We start from the raw sequence: 14078 nt of genomic DNA, 5'->3' as shown, positions 1-14078 counted from the left end.
GGGACTCACGTCTGAGCATACCCTGCCAACTTATGGCGAACAAAGCAAAAACCAAAGGAAATGATGGACGGAGTGTTGAACATTGCAAACACTCACCCCCAGTCAACTGATCTGGGTTTAATCCATCACTGTTCTTTAGCCCACTCTGCCACCCCAGTTCAGACATGGCCATATGCAAATCAGTCTGACCCTGTGCCTCATGGGAACAGTCCAGCCCGAACTGCCAAGCCATGTCTTCCCTGGACCGGAAACAAGCTTCCTAGGACTGGTTTCTGGCATTTCAGCCTTCTTCAGGCAGGCTTGCTTGAATCCAGTGGCAAAGTGAGCAAGGGACTCACGTCTGAGCATACCCTGCCAACTTATGGCGAACAAAGCAAAAACCAAAGGAAATGATGGACGGAGTGTTGAACATTGCAAACACTCACCCCCAGTCAACTGATCTGGGTTTAATCCATCACTGTTCTTTAGCCCACTCTGCCACCCCAGTTCAGACATGGCCATATGCAAATCAGTCTGACCCTGTGCCTCATGGGAACAGTCCAGCCCGAACTGCCAAGCCATGTCTTCCCTGGACCGGAAACAAGCTTCCTAGGACCGGTTTCTGGCATTTCAGCCGTCTTCAGCCAGGCTTGCTTGAATCCAGTGGCAAAGTGAGCAAGGGACTCACGTCTGAGCATACCCTGCCAACTTATGGCGAACAAAGCAAAAACCAAAGGAAATGATGGACGGAGTGTTGAACATTGCAAACATTCACCCCCAGTCAACTGATCTGGGTTTAATCCATCACTGTTCTTTAGCCCACTCTGCCACCCCAGTTCAGACATGGCCATATGCAAATCAGTCTGACCCTGTGCCTCATGAGAACAGTCCAGCCCGAACTGCCAAGCCATGTCTTCCCTGGACCGGAAACAAGCTTCCTAGGACCGGTTTCTGGCATTTCAGCCGTCTTCAGCCAGGCTTGCTTGAATCCAGTGGCAAAGTGAGCAAGGGACTCACGTCTGAGCATACCCTGCCAACTTATGGCGAACAAAGCATTAACCAAAGGAAATGATGGACGGAGTGTTGAACATTGCAAACACTCACCCCCAGTCAACTGATCTGGGTTTAATCCATCACTGTTCTTTAGCCCACTCTGCCACCCCAGTTCAGACATGGCCATATGCAAATAAGTCTGACCCTGTGCCTCATGGGAACAGTCCAGCCCGAACTGCCAAACCATGTCTTCCCTGGACCGGAAACAAGCTTCCTAGGACCGGTTTCTGGCATTTCAGCCGTCTTCAGCCAGGCTTGCTTGAATGCAGTGGCAAAGTGAGCAAGGGACTCACGTCTGAGCATACCCTGCCAACTTATGGCGAACAAAGCAAAAACCAAAGGAAATGATGGACGGAGTGTTGAACATTGCAAACACTCACCCCCAGTCAACTGATCTGGGTTTAATCCATCACTGTTCTTTAGCCCACTCTGCCACCCCAGTTCAGACATGGCCATATGCAAATCAGTCTGACCCTGTGCCTCATGGGAACAGTCCAGCCCGAACTGCCAAGCCATGTCTTCCCTGGACCGGAAACAAGCTTCCTAGGACCGGTTTATGGCATTTCAGCCGTCTTCAGCCAGGCTTGCTTGAATGCAGTGGCAAAGTGAGCAAGGGACTCACGTCTGAGCATACCCTGCCAACTTATGGCGAACAAAGCAAAAACCAAAGGAAATGATGGACGGAGTGTTGAACATTGCAAACACTCACCCCCAGTCAACTGATCTGGGTTTAATCCATCACTGTTCTTTAGCCCACTCTGCCACCCCAGTTCAGACATGGCCATATGCAAATCAGTCTGACCCTGTGCCTCATGGGAACAGTCCAGCCCGAACTGCCAAGCCATGTCTTCCCTGGACCGGAAACAAGCTTCCTAGGACCGGTTTCGGGCATTTCAGCCGTCTTCAGCCAGGCTTGCTTGAATCCAGTGGCAAAGTGAGCAAGGGACTCACGTCTGAGCAAACCCTGCCAACTTATGGCGAACAAAGCAAAAACCAAAGGAAATGATGGACGGAGTGTTGAACATTGCAAACACTCACCCCCAGTCAACTGATCTGGGTTTAATCCATCACTGTTCTTTAGCCCACTCTGCCACCCCAGTTCAGACATGGCCATATGCAAATCAGTCTGACCCTGTGCCTCATGGGAACAGTCCAGCCCGAACTGCCAAGCCATGTCTTCCCTGGACCGGAAACAAGCTTCCTAGGACCAGTTTCTGGCATTTCAGCCGTCTTCAGCCAGGCTTGCTTGAATCCAGTGGCAAAGTGAGCAAGGGACTCACGTCTGAGCATACCCTGCCAACTTATGGGGAACAAAGCAAAAACCAAAGGAAATGATGGACGGAGTGTTGCACATTGCAAACACTCACCCACAGTCAACTGATCTGGGTTTAATCCATCACTGTTCTTTAGCCCACTCTGCCACCCCAGTTCAGACATGGCCATATGCAAATCAGTCTGACCCTGTGCCTCATGGGAACAGTCCAGCCCGAACTGCCAAGCCATGTCTTCCCTGGACTGAAAACAAGCTTCCTAGGACCGGTTTCTGGCATTTCAGCCGTCTTCAGCCAGGCTTGCTTGAATCCAGTGGCAAAGTGAGCAAGGGACTCACGTCTGAGCATGCCCTGCCAACTTATGGCGAACAAAGCAAAAACCAAAGGAAATGATGGACGGAGTGTTGAACATTGCAAACACTCACCCCCAGTCAACTGATCTGGGTTTAATCCATCACTGTTCTTTAGCCCACTCTGCCACCCCAGTTCAGACATGGCCATATGCAAATCAGTCTGACCCTGTGCCTCATGGGAACAGTCCAGCCCGAACTGCCAAGCCATGTCTTCCCTGGACCGGAAACAAGCTTCCTAGGACCGGTTTCGGGCATTTCAGCCGTCTTCAGCCAGGCTTTCTTGAATCCAGTGGCAAAGTGAGCAAGGGACTCACGTCTGAGCATACCCTGCCAACTTATGGCGAACAAAGCAAAAACCAAAGGAAATGATGGACGGAGTGTTGAACATTGCAAACACTCACCCCCAGTCAACTGATCTGGGTTTAATCCATCACTGTTCTTTAGCCTACTCTGCCACCCCAGTTCAGACATGGCCATATGCAAATCAGTCTGACCCTTTTCCTCATGGGAACAGTCCTGCCCGAACTGCCAAACCATGTCTTCCCTGGACCGGAAACAAGCTTCCTAGGACCGGTTTCGGGCATTTCAGCCGTCTTCAGCCAGGCTTGCTTGAATCCAGTGGCAAAGTGAGCAAGGGACTCACGTCTGAGCAAACCCTGCCAACTTATGGCGAACAAAGCAAAAACCAAAGGAAATGATGGACGGAGTGTTGAACATTGCAAACACTCACCCCCAGTCAACTGATCTGGGTTTAATCCATCACTGTTCTTTAGCCCACTCTGCCACCCCAGTTCAGACATGGCCATATGCAAATCAGTCTGACCCTGTGCCTCATGGGAACAGTCCAGCCCGAACTGCCAAGCCATGTCTTCCCTGGACCGGAAACAAGCTTCCTAGGACCAGTTTCTGGCATTTCAGCCGTCTTCAGCCAGGCTTGCTTGAATCCAGTGGCAAAGTGAGCAAGGGACTCACGTCTGAGCATACCCTGCCAACTTATGGGGAACAAAGCAAAAACCAAAGGAAATGATGGACGGAGTGTTGCACATTGCAAACACTCACCCCCAGTCAACTGATCTGGGTTTAATCCATCACTGTTCTTTAGCCCACTCTGCCACCCCAGTTCAGACATGGCCATATGCAAATCAGTCTGACCCTGTGCCTCATGGGAACAGTCCAGCCCGAACTGCCAAGCCATGTCTTCCCTGGACTGGAAACAAGCTTCCTAGGACCGGTTTCTGGCATTTCAGCCGTCTTCAGCCAGGCTTGCTTGAATCCAGTGGCAAAGTGAGCAAGGGACTCACGTCTGAGCATGCCCTGCCAACTTATGGCGAACAAAGCAAAAACCAAAGGAAATGATGGACGGAGTGTTGAACATTGCAAACACTCACCCCCAGTCAACTGATCTGGGTTTAATCCATCACTGTTCTTTAGCCCACTCTGCCACCCCAGTTCAGACATGGCCATGTGCAAATCAGTCTGACCCTGTGCCTCATGGGAACAGTCCAGCCCGAACTGCCAAGCCATGTTTTCCCTGGACCGGAAACAAGCTTCCTAGGACCGGTTTCTGGCATTTCAGCAGTCTTCAGCCAGGCTTGCTTGAATCCAGTGGCAAAGTGAGCAAGGGACTCACGTCTGAGCATACCCTGCCAACTTATGGCGAACAAAGCAAAAACCAAAGGAAATGATGGACGGAGTGTTGAACATTGCAAACACTCACCCCAGTCAACTCATCTGGGTTTAATCCATCACTGTTCTTTAGCCCACTCTGCCACCCCAGTTCAGACATGGCCATATGCAAATCAGTCTGACCCTGTGCCTCATGGGAACAGTCCAGCCCGAACTGCCAAGCCATGTCTTCCCTGGACCGGAAACAAGCTTCCTAGGACCGGTTTCGGGCATTTCAGCCGTCTTCAGCCAGGCTTTCTTGAATCCAGTGGCAAAGTGAGCAAGGGACTCACGTCTGAGCATACCCTGCCAACTTATGGCGAACAAAGCAAAAACCAAAGGAAATGATGGACGGAGTGTTGAACATTGCAAACACTCACCCCCAGTCAACTGATCTGGGTTTAATCCATCACTGTTCTTTAGCCTACTCTGCCACCCCAGTTCAGACATGGCCATATGCAAATCAGTCTGACCCTTTTCCTCATGGGAACAGTCCTGCCCGAACTGCCAAACCATGTCTTCCCTGGACCGGAAACAAGCTTCCTAGGACCGGTTTCTGGCATTTCAGCCGTCTTCAGCCAGGCTTGCTTGAATGCAGTGGCAAAGTGAGCAAGGGACTCACGTCTGAGCATACCCTGCCAACTTATGGCGAACAAAGCAAAAACCAAAGGAAATGATGGACGGAGTGTTGAACATTGCAAACACTCACCCCCAGTCAACTGATCTGGGTTTAATCCATCACTGTTCTTTAGCCCACTCTGCCACCCCAGTTCAGACATGGCCATATGCAAATCAGTCTGACCCTGTGCCTCATGGGAACAGTCCAGCCCGAACTGCCAAGCCATGTCTTCCCTGGACCGGAAACAAGCTTCCTAGGACCGGTTTCTGGCATTTCAGCCGTCTTCAGCCAGGCTTGCTTGAATCCAGTGGCAAAGTGAGCAAGGGACTCACGTCTGAGCATTCCCTGCCAACTTATGGCGAACAAAGCAAAAACCAAAGGAAATGATGGACGGAGTGTTGAACATTGCAAACACTCACCCCCAGTCAACTGATCTGGGTTTAATCCATCACTGTTCTTTAGCCCACTCTGCCACCCCAGTTCAGACATGGCCATATGCAAATCAGTCTGACCCTGTGCCTCATGGGAACAGTCCAGCCTGAACTGCCAAGCCATGTCTTCCCTGGACCGGAAACAAGCTTCCTAGGACCGGTTTCTGGCATTTCAGCCGTCTTCAGGCAGGCTTGCTTGAATCCAGTGGCAAAGTGAGCAAGGGACTCACGTCTGAGCATACCCTGCCAACTTATGGCAAACAAAGCAAAAACCAAAGGAAATGATGGACGGAGTGTTGAACATTGCAAACACTCACCCCCAGTCAACTGATCTGGGTTTAATCCATCACTGTTCTTTAGCCCACTCTGCCACCCCAGTTCAGACATGGCCATATGCAAATCAGTCTGACCCTGTGCCTCATGGGAACAGTCCAGCCCGAACTGCCAAGCCATGTCTTCCCTGGACCGGAAACAAGCTTCCTAGGACCGGTTTCTGGCATTTCAGCCGTCTTCAGGCAGGCTTGCTTGAATCCAGTGGCAAAGTGAGCAAGGGACTCACGTCTGAGCATACCCTGCCAACTTATGGCGAACAAAGCAAAAACCAAAGGAAATGATGGACGGAGTGTTGAACATTGCAAACACTCTCCCCCAGTCAACTGATCTGGGTTTAATCCATCACTGTTCTTTAGCCCACTCTGCCACCCCAGTTCAGACATGGCCATATGCAAATCAGTCTGACCCTGTGCCTCATGGGAACAGTCCAGCCCGAACTGCCAAGCCATGTCTTCCCTGGACCGGAAACAAGCTTCCTAGGACCGGTTTCTGGCATTTCAGCCGTCTTCAGCCAGGCTTGCTTGAATGCAGTGGCAAAGTGAGCAAGGGACTCACGTCTGAGCATACCCTGCCAACTTATGGCGAACAAAGCAAAAACCAAAGGAAATGATGGACGGAGTGTTGAACATTGCAAACACTCACCCCCAGTCAACTGATCCGGGTTTAATCCATCACTGTTCTTTAGCCCACTCTGCCACCCCAGTTCAGACATGGCCATATGCAAATCAGTCTGACCCTGTGCCTCATGGGAACAGTCCAGCCCGAACTGCCAAGCCATGTCTTCCCTGGACCGGAAACAAGCTTCCTAGGACCGGTTTCTGGCATTTCAGCCGTCTTCAGCCAGGCTTGCTTGAATCCAGTGGCAAAGTGAGCAAGGGACTCACGCCTGAGCATTCCCTGCCAACTTATGGCGAACAAAGCAAAAACCAAAGGAAATGATGGACGGAGTGTTGAACATTGCAAACACTCACCCCCAGTCAACTGATCTGGGTTTAATCCATCACTGTTCTTTAGCCCACTCTGCCACCCCAGTTCAGACATGGCCATATGCAAATCAGTCTGACCCTGTGCCTCATGGGAACAGTCCAGCCCGAACTGCCAAGCCATGTCTTCCCTGGACCGGAAACAAGCTTCCTAGGACCGGTTTCTGGCATTTCAGCCGTCTTCAGGCAGGCTTGCTTGAATCCAGTGGCAAAGTGAGCAAGGGACTCACGTCTGAGCATACCCTGCCAACTTATGGCAAACAAAGCAAAAACCAAAGGAAATGATGGACGGAGTGTTGAACATTGCAAACACTCACCCCCAGTCAACTGATCTGGGTTTAATCCATCACTGTTCTTTAGCCCACTCTGCCACCCCAGTTCAGACATGGCCATATGCAAATCAGTCTGACCCTGTGCCTCATGGGAACAGTCCAGCCCGAACTGCCAAGCCATGTCTTCCCTGGACCGGAAACAAGCTTCCTAGGACCGGTTTCTGGCATTTCAGCCGTCTTCAGGCAGGCTTGCTTGAATCCAGTGGCAAAGTGAGCAAGGGACTCACGTCTGAGCATACCCTGCCAACTTATGGCGAACAAAGCAAAAACCAAAGGAAATGATGGACGGAGTGTTGAACATTGCAAACACTCACCCCCAGTCAACTGATCTGGGTTTAATCCATCACTGTTCTTTAGCCCACTCTGCCACCCCAGTTCAGACATGGCCATATGCAAATCAGTCTGACCCTGTGCCTCATGGGAACAGTCCAGCCCGAACTGTCAAGCCATGTCTTCCCTGGACCGGAAACAAGCTTCCTAGGACCGGTTTCTGGCATTTCAGCCGTCTTCAGCCAGGCTTCCTTGAATCCAGTGGCAAAGTGAGCAAGGGACTCACGTCTGAGCATACCCTGCCAACTTATGGCGAACAAAGCAAAAACCAAAGGAAATGATGGACGGAGTGTTGAACATTGCAAACACTCACCCCCAGTCAACTGATCTGGGTTTAATCCATCACTGTTCTTTAGCCCACTCTGCCACCCCAGTTCAGACATGGCCATATGCAAATCAGTCTGACCCTGTGCCTCATGAGAACAGTCCAGCCCGAACTGCCAAGCCATGTCTTCCCTGGACCGGAAACAAGCTTCCTAGGACCGGTTTCTGGCATTTCAGCCGTCTTCAGCCAGGCTTGCTTGAATCCAGTGGCAAAGTGAGCAAGGGACTCACGTCTGAGCATACCCTGCCAACTTATGGCGAACAAAGCAATAACCAAAGGAAATGATGGACGGAGTGTTGAACATTGCAAACACTCACCCCCAGTCAACTGATCTGGGTTTAATCCATCACTGTTCTTTAGCCCACTCTGCCACCCCAGTTCAGACATGGCCATATGCAAATCAGTCTGACCCTTTTCCTCATGGGAACAGTCCAGCCCGAACTGCCAAACCATGTCTTCCCTGGACCGGAAACAAGCTTCCTAGGACCGGTTTCTGGCATTTCAGCCGTCTTCAGCCAGGCTTGCTTGAATCCAGTGGCAAAGTGAGCAAGGGACTCACGTCTGAGCATACCCTGCCAACTTATGGCGAACAAAGCAAAAACCAAAGGAAATGATGGACGGAGTGTTGAACATTGCAAACACTCACCCCCAGTCAACTGATCTGGGTTTAATCCATCACTGTTCTTTAGCCCACTCTGCCACCCCAGTACAGACATGGCCATATGCAAATCAGTCTGACCCTGTGCCTCATGGGAACAGTCCAGCCCGAACTGCCAAGCCATGTCTTCCCTGGACCGGAAACAAGCTTCCTAGGACCGGTTTCTGGCATTTCAGCCGTCTTCAGCCAGGCTTGCTTGAATCCAGTGGCAAAGTGAGCAAGGGACTCACGTCTGAGCATACCCTGCCAACTTATGGCGAACAAAGCAAAACCCAAAGGAAATGATGGACGGAGTGTTGAACATTGCAAACACTCACCCCCAGTCAACTGATCTGGGTTTAATCCATCACTGTTCTTTAGCCCACTCTGCCACCCCAGTTCAGACATGGCCATATGCAAATCAGTCTGACCCTGTGCCTCATGGGAACAGTCCAGCCTGAACTGCCAAGCCATGTCTTCCCTGGACCGGAAACAAGCTTCCTAGGACCGGTTTCTGGCATTTCAGCCGTCTTCAGGCAGGCTTGCTTGAATCCAGTGGCAAAATGAGCAAGGGACTCACGTCTGAGCATACCCTGCCAACTTATGGCGAACAAAGCAAAAACCAAAGGAAATGATGGACGGAGTGTTGAACATTGCAAACACTCACCCCCAGTCAACTGATCTGGGTTTAATCCATCACTGTTCTTTAGCCCACTCTGCCACCCCAGTTCAGACATGGCCATATGCAAATCAGTCTGACCCTGTGCCTCATGGGAACAGTCCAGCCCGAACTGCCAAGCCATGTCTTCCCTGGACCGGAAACAAGCTTCCTAGGACCGGTTTCTGGCATTTCAGCCGTCTTCAGGCAGGCTTGCTTGAGTCCAGTGGCAAAGTGAGCAAGGGACTCACGTCTGAGCATACCCTGCCAACTTATGGCGAACAAAGCAAAAACCAAAGGAAATGATGGACGGAGTGTTGAACATTGCAAACACTCACCCCCAGTCAACTGATCTGGGTTTAATCCATCACTGTTCTTTAGCCCACTCTGCCACCCCAGTTCAGACATGGCCATATGCAAATCAGTCTGACCCTGTGCCTCATGGGAACAGTCCAGCCCGAACTGCCAAGCCATGTCTTCCCTGGACCGGAAACAAGCTTCCTAGGACCGGTTTCTGGCATTTCAGCCATCTTCAGGCAGGCTTGCTTGAATCCAGTGGCAAAGTGAGCAAGGGACTCACGTCTGAGCATACCCTGCCAACTTATGGCGAACAAAGCAAAAACCAAAGGAAATGATGGACGGAGTGTTGAACATTGCAAACACTCACCCCCAGTCAACTGATCTGGGTTTAATCCATCACTGTTCTTTAGCCCACTCTGCCACCCCAGTTCAGACATGGCCATATGCAAATCAGTCTGACCCTGTGCCTCATGGGAACAGTCCAGCCCGAACTGCCAAGCCATGTCTTCCCTGGACCGGAAACAAGCTTCCTAGGACCGGTTTCTGGCATTTCAGCCGTCTTCAGCCAGGCTTGCTTGAATCCAGTGGCAAAGTGAGCAAGGGACTCACGTCTGAGCATACCCTGCCAACTTATGGCGAACAAAGCAAAAACCAAAGGAAATGATGGACGGAGTGTTGAACATTGCAAACACTCACCCCCAGTCAACTGATCTGGGTTTAATCCATCACTGTTCTTTAGCCCACTCTGCCACCCCAGTTCAGACATGGCCATATGCAAATCAGTCTGACCCTGTGCCTCATGGGAACAGTCCAGCCCGAACTGCCAAGCCATGTCTTCCCTGGACCGGAAACAAGCTTCCTAGGACCGGTTTCTGGCATTTCAGCCGTCTTCAGCCAGGCTTGCTTGAATCCAGTGGCAAAGTGAGCAAGGGACTCACGTCGGAGCATACCCTGCCAACTTATGGCGAACAAAGCAAAAACCAAAGGAAATGATGGACGGAGTGTTGAACATTGCAAACACTCACCCCCAGTCAACTGATCTGGGTTTAATCCATTACTGTTCTTTAGCCCACTCTGCCACCCCAGTTCAGACATGGCCATATGCAAATCAGTCTGACCCTGTGCCTCATGGGAACAGTCCAGCCCGAACTGCCAAGCCATGTCTTCCCTGGACCGGAAACAAGCTTCCTAGGACCGGTTTCTGGCATTTCAGCCGTCTTCAGCCAGGCTTGCTTGAATCCAGTGGCAAAGTGAGCAAGGGACTCACGTCTGAGCATGCCCTGCCAACTTATGGCGAACAAAGCAAAAACCAAAGGAAATGATGGACGGAGTGTTGAACATTGCAAACACTCACCCCCAGTCAACTGATCTGGGTTTAATCCATCACTGTTCTTTAGCCCACTCTGCCACCCCAGTTCAGACATGGCCATATGCAAATCAGTCTGACCCTGTGCCTCATGGGAACAGTCCTGCCCGAACTGCCAAGCCATGTCTTCCCTGGACCGGAAACAAGCTTCCTAGGGCCGGTTTCTGGCATTTCAGCAGTCTTCAGCCAGGCTTGAATCCAGTGGCAAAGTGAGCAAGGGACTCACGTCTGAGCATACCCTGCCAACTTATGGCGAACAAAGCAAAAACCAAAGGAAATGATGGACGGAGTGTTGAACATTGCAAACACTCACCCCCAGTCAACTGATCTGGGTTTAATCCATCACTGTTCTTGAGCCCACTCTGCCACCCCAGTTCAGACATGGCCATATGCAAATCAGTCTGACCCTGTGCCTCATGGGAACAGTCCAGCCCGAACTGCCAAGCCATGTCTTCCCTGGACCGGAAACAAGCTTCCTAGGACCGGTTTCGGGCATTTCAGCCGTCTTCAGCCAGGCTTGCTTGAATCCAGTGGCAAAGTGAGCAAGGGACTCACGTCTGAGCATACCCTGCCAACTTATGGCGAACAAAGCAAAAACCAAAGGAAATGATGGACGGAGTGTTGAACATTGCAAACACTCACCCCCAGTCAACTGATCTGGGTTTAATCCATCACTGTTCTTTAGCCCACTCTGCCACTCCAGTTCAGACATGGCCATATGCAAATCAGTCTGACCCTTTTTCTCATGGGAACAGTCCAGCCCGAACTGCCAAACCATGTCTTCCCTGGACCGGAAACAAGCTTCCTAGGACCGGTTTCTGGCATTTCAGCCGTCTTCAGCCAGGCTTGCTTGAATGCAGTAGCAAAGTGAGCAAGGGACTCACGTCTGAGCATACCCTGCCAACTTATGGCGAACAAAGCAAAAACCAAAGGAAATGATGGACGGAGTGTTGAACATTGCAAACAATCACCCCCAGTCAACTGATCTGGGTTTAATCCATCACTGTTCTTTAGCCCACTCTGCCACCCCAGTTCAGACATGGCCATATGCAAATCAGTCTGACCCTGTGCCTCATGGGAACAGTCCAGCCCGAACTGCCAAGCCATGTCTTCCCTGGACCGGAAACAAGCTTCCTAGGACCGGTTTCTGGCATTTCAGCCGTCTTCAGGCAGGCTTGCTTGAATCCAGTGGCAAAGTGAGAAAGGGACTCACGTCTGAGCATACCCTGCCAACTTATGGCGAACAAAGCAAAAACCAAAGGAAATGATGGACGGAGTGTTGAACATTGCAAACACTCACCCCAGTCAACTGATCTGGGTTTAATCCATCACTGTTCTTTAGCCCACTCTGCCACCCCAGTTCAGACATGGCCATATGCAAATCAGTCTGACCCTGTGCCTCATGGGAACAGTCCAGCCCGAACTGCCAAGCCATGTCTTCCCTGGACCGGAAACAAGCTTCCTAGGACCGGTTTCTGGCATTTCAGCCGTCTTCAGGCAGGCTTGCTTGAATCCAGTGGCAAAGTGAGCAATGGACTCACGTCTGAGCATACCCTGCCAACTTATGGCGAACAAAGCAAAAACCAAAGGAAATGATGGACGGAGTGTTGAACATTGCAAACACTCACCCCCAGTCAACTGATCTGGGTTTAATCCATCACTGTTCTTTAGCCCACTCTGCCACCCCAGTTCAGACATGGCCATATGCAAATCAGTCTGACCCTGTGCCTCATGGGAACAGTCCAGCCCGAACTGCCAAGCCATGTCTTCCCTGGACCGGAAACAAGCTTCCTAGGACCGGTTTCTGGCATTTCAGCCGTCTTCAGCCAGGCTTGCTTGAATCCAGTGGCAAAGTGAGCAAGGGACTCACGTCTGAGCATACCCTGCCAACTTATGGCGAACGAAGCAAAAACCAAAGAAAATGATGGATGGAGTGTTTAACATTGCAAACACTCACCCCCAGTCAACTGATCTGGGTTTAATCCATCACTGTTCTTTAGCCCACTCTGCCACCCCAGTTCAGACATGGCCATATGCAAATCAGTCTGACCCTTTTCCTCATGGGAACAGTCCAGCCCGAACTGCCAAACCATGTCTTCCCTGGACCGGAAACAAGCTTCCTAGGACCGGTTTCTGGCATTTCAGCCGTCTTCAGCCAGGCTTGCTTGAATCCAGTGGCAAAGTGAGCAAGGGACTCACGTCTGAGCATACCCTGCCAACTTATGGCGAACAAAGCAAAAACCAAAGGAAATGATGGACGGAGTGTTGAACATTGCAAACACTCACCCCCAGTCAACTGATCTGGGTTTAATCCATCACTGTTCTTTAGCCCACTCTGCCACCCCAGTACAGACATGGCCATATGCAAATTAGTCTGACCCTGTACCTCATGGGAACAGTCCAGCCCGAACTGCCAAGCCATGTCTTCCCTGGACCGGAAACAAGCTTCTTAGGACCGGTTTCTGGCATTTCAGCCGTCTTCAGCCAGGCTTGCTTGAATCCAGTGGCAAAGTGAGCAAGGGACTCACGTCTGAGCATTCCCTGCCAACTTATGGCGAACAAAGCAAAAACCAAAGGAAATGATGGACGGAGTGTTGAACATTGCAAACACTCACCCCCAGTCAACTGATCTGGGTTTAATCCATCACTGTTCTTTAGCCCACTCTGCCACCCCAGTTCAGACATGGCCATATGCAAATCAGTCTGACCCTGTGCCTCATGGGAACAGTCCAGCCCGAACTGCCAAGCCATGTCTTCCCTGGACCGGAAACAAGCTTCCTAGGACCGGTTTCTGGCATTTCAGCCGTCTTCAGGCAGGCTTGCTTGAATCCAGTGGCAAAGTGAGCAAGGGACTCACGTCTGAGCATACCCTGCCAACTTATGGCGAACAAAGCAAAAACCAAAGGAAATGATGGACGGAGTGTTGAACATTGCAAACACTCACCCCCAGTCAACTGATCTGGGTTTAATCCATCACTGTTCTTTAGCCCACTCTGCCACCCCAGTTCAGACATGGCCATATGCAAATCAGTCTGACCCTGTGCCTCATGGGAACAGTCCAGCCCGAACTGCCAAGCCATGTCTTCCCTGGACCGGAAACAAGCTTCCTAGGACCGGTTTCTGGCATTTCAGCCGTCTTCAGCCAGGCTTGCTTGAATCCAGTGGCAAAGTGAGGAAGGGACTCACGTCTGAGCATACCCTGCCAACTTATGGCGAACAAAGCAAAAACCAAAGGAAATGATGGACGGAGTGTTGAACAATGCAAACACTCACCCCCAGTCAACTGATCTGGGTTTAATCCATCACTGTTCTTTAGCCCACTCTGCCACCCCAGTTCCTGACATGGCCATATGCAAATCAGTCTGACCCTGTGCCTCATGGGAACAGTCCAGCCCGAACTGCCAAGCCATGTCTTCCCTGGACCGGAAACAAGCTTCCTAGGA

The sequence above is a fragment of the Triturus cristatus genome, chromosome 1_1 (assembly GCF_964204655.1).
Source record: "Triturus cristatus chromosome 1_1, aTriCri1.1, whole genome shotgun sequence".
NCBI lineage: Eukaryota > Metazoa > Chordata > Amphibia > Caudata > Salamandridae > Triturus > Triturus cristatus.
This window is presented reverse-complemented; position numbering follows the sequence as displayed.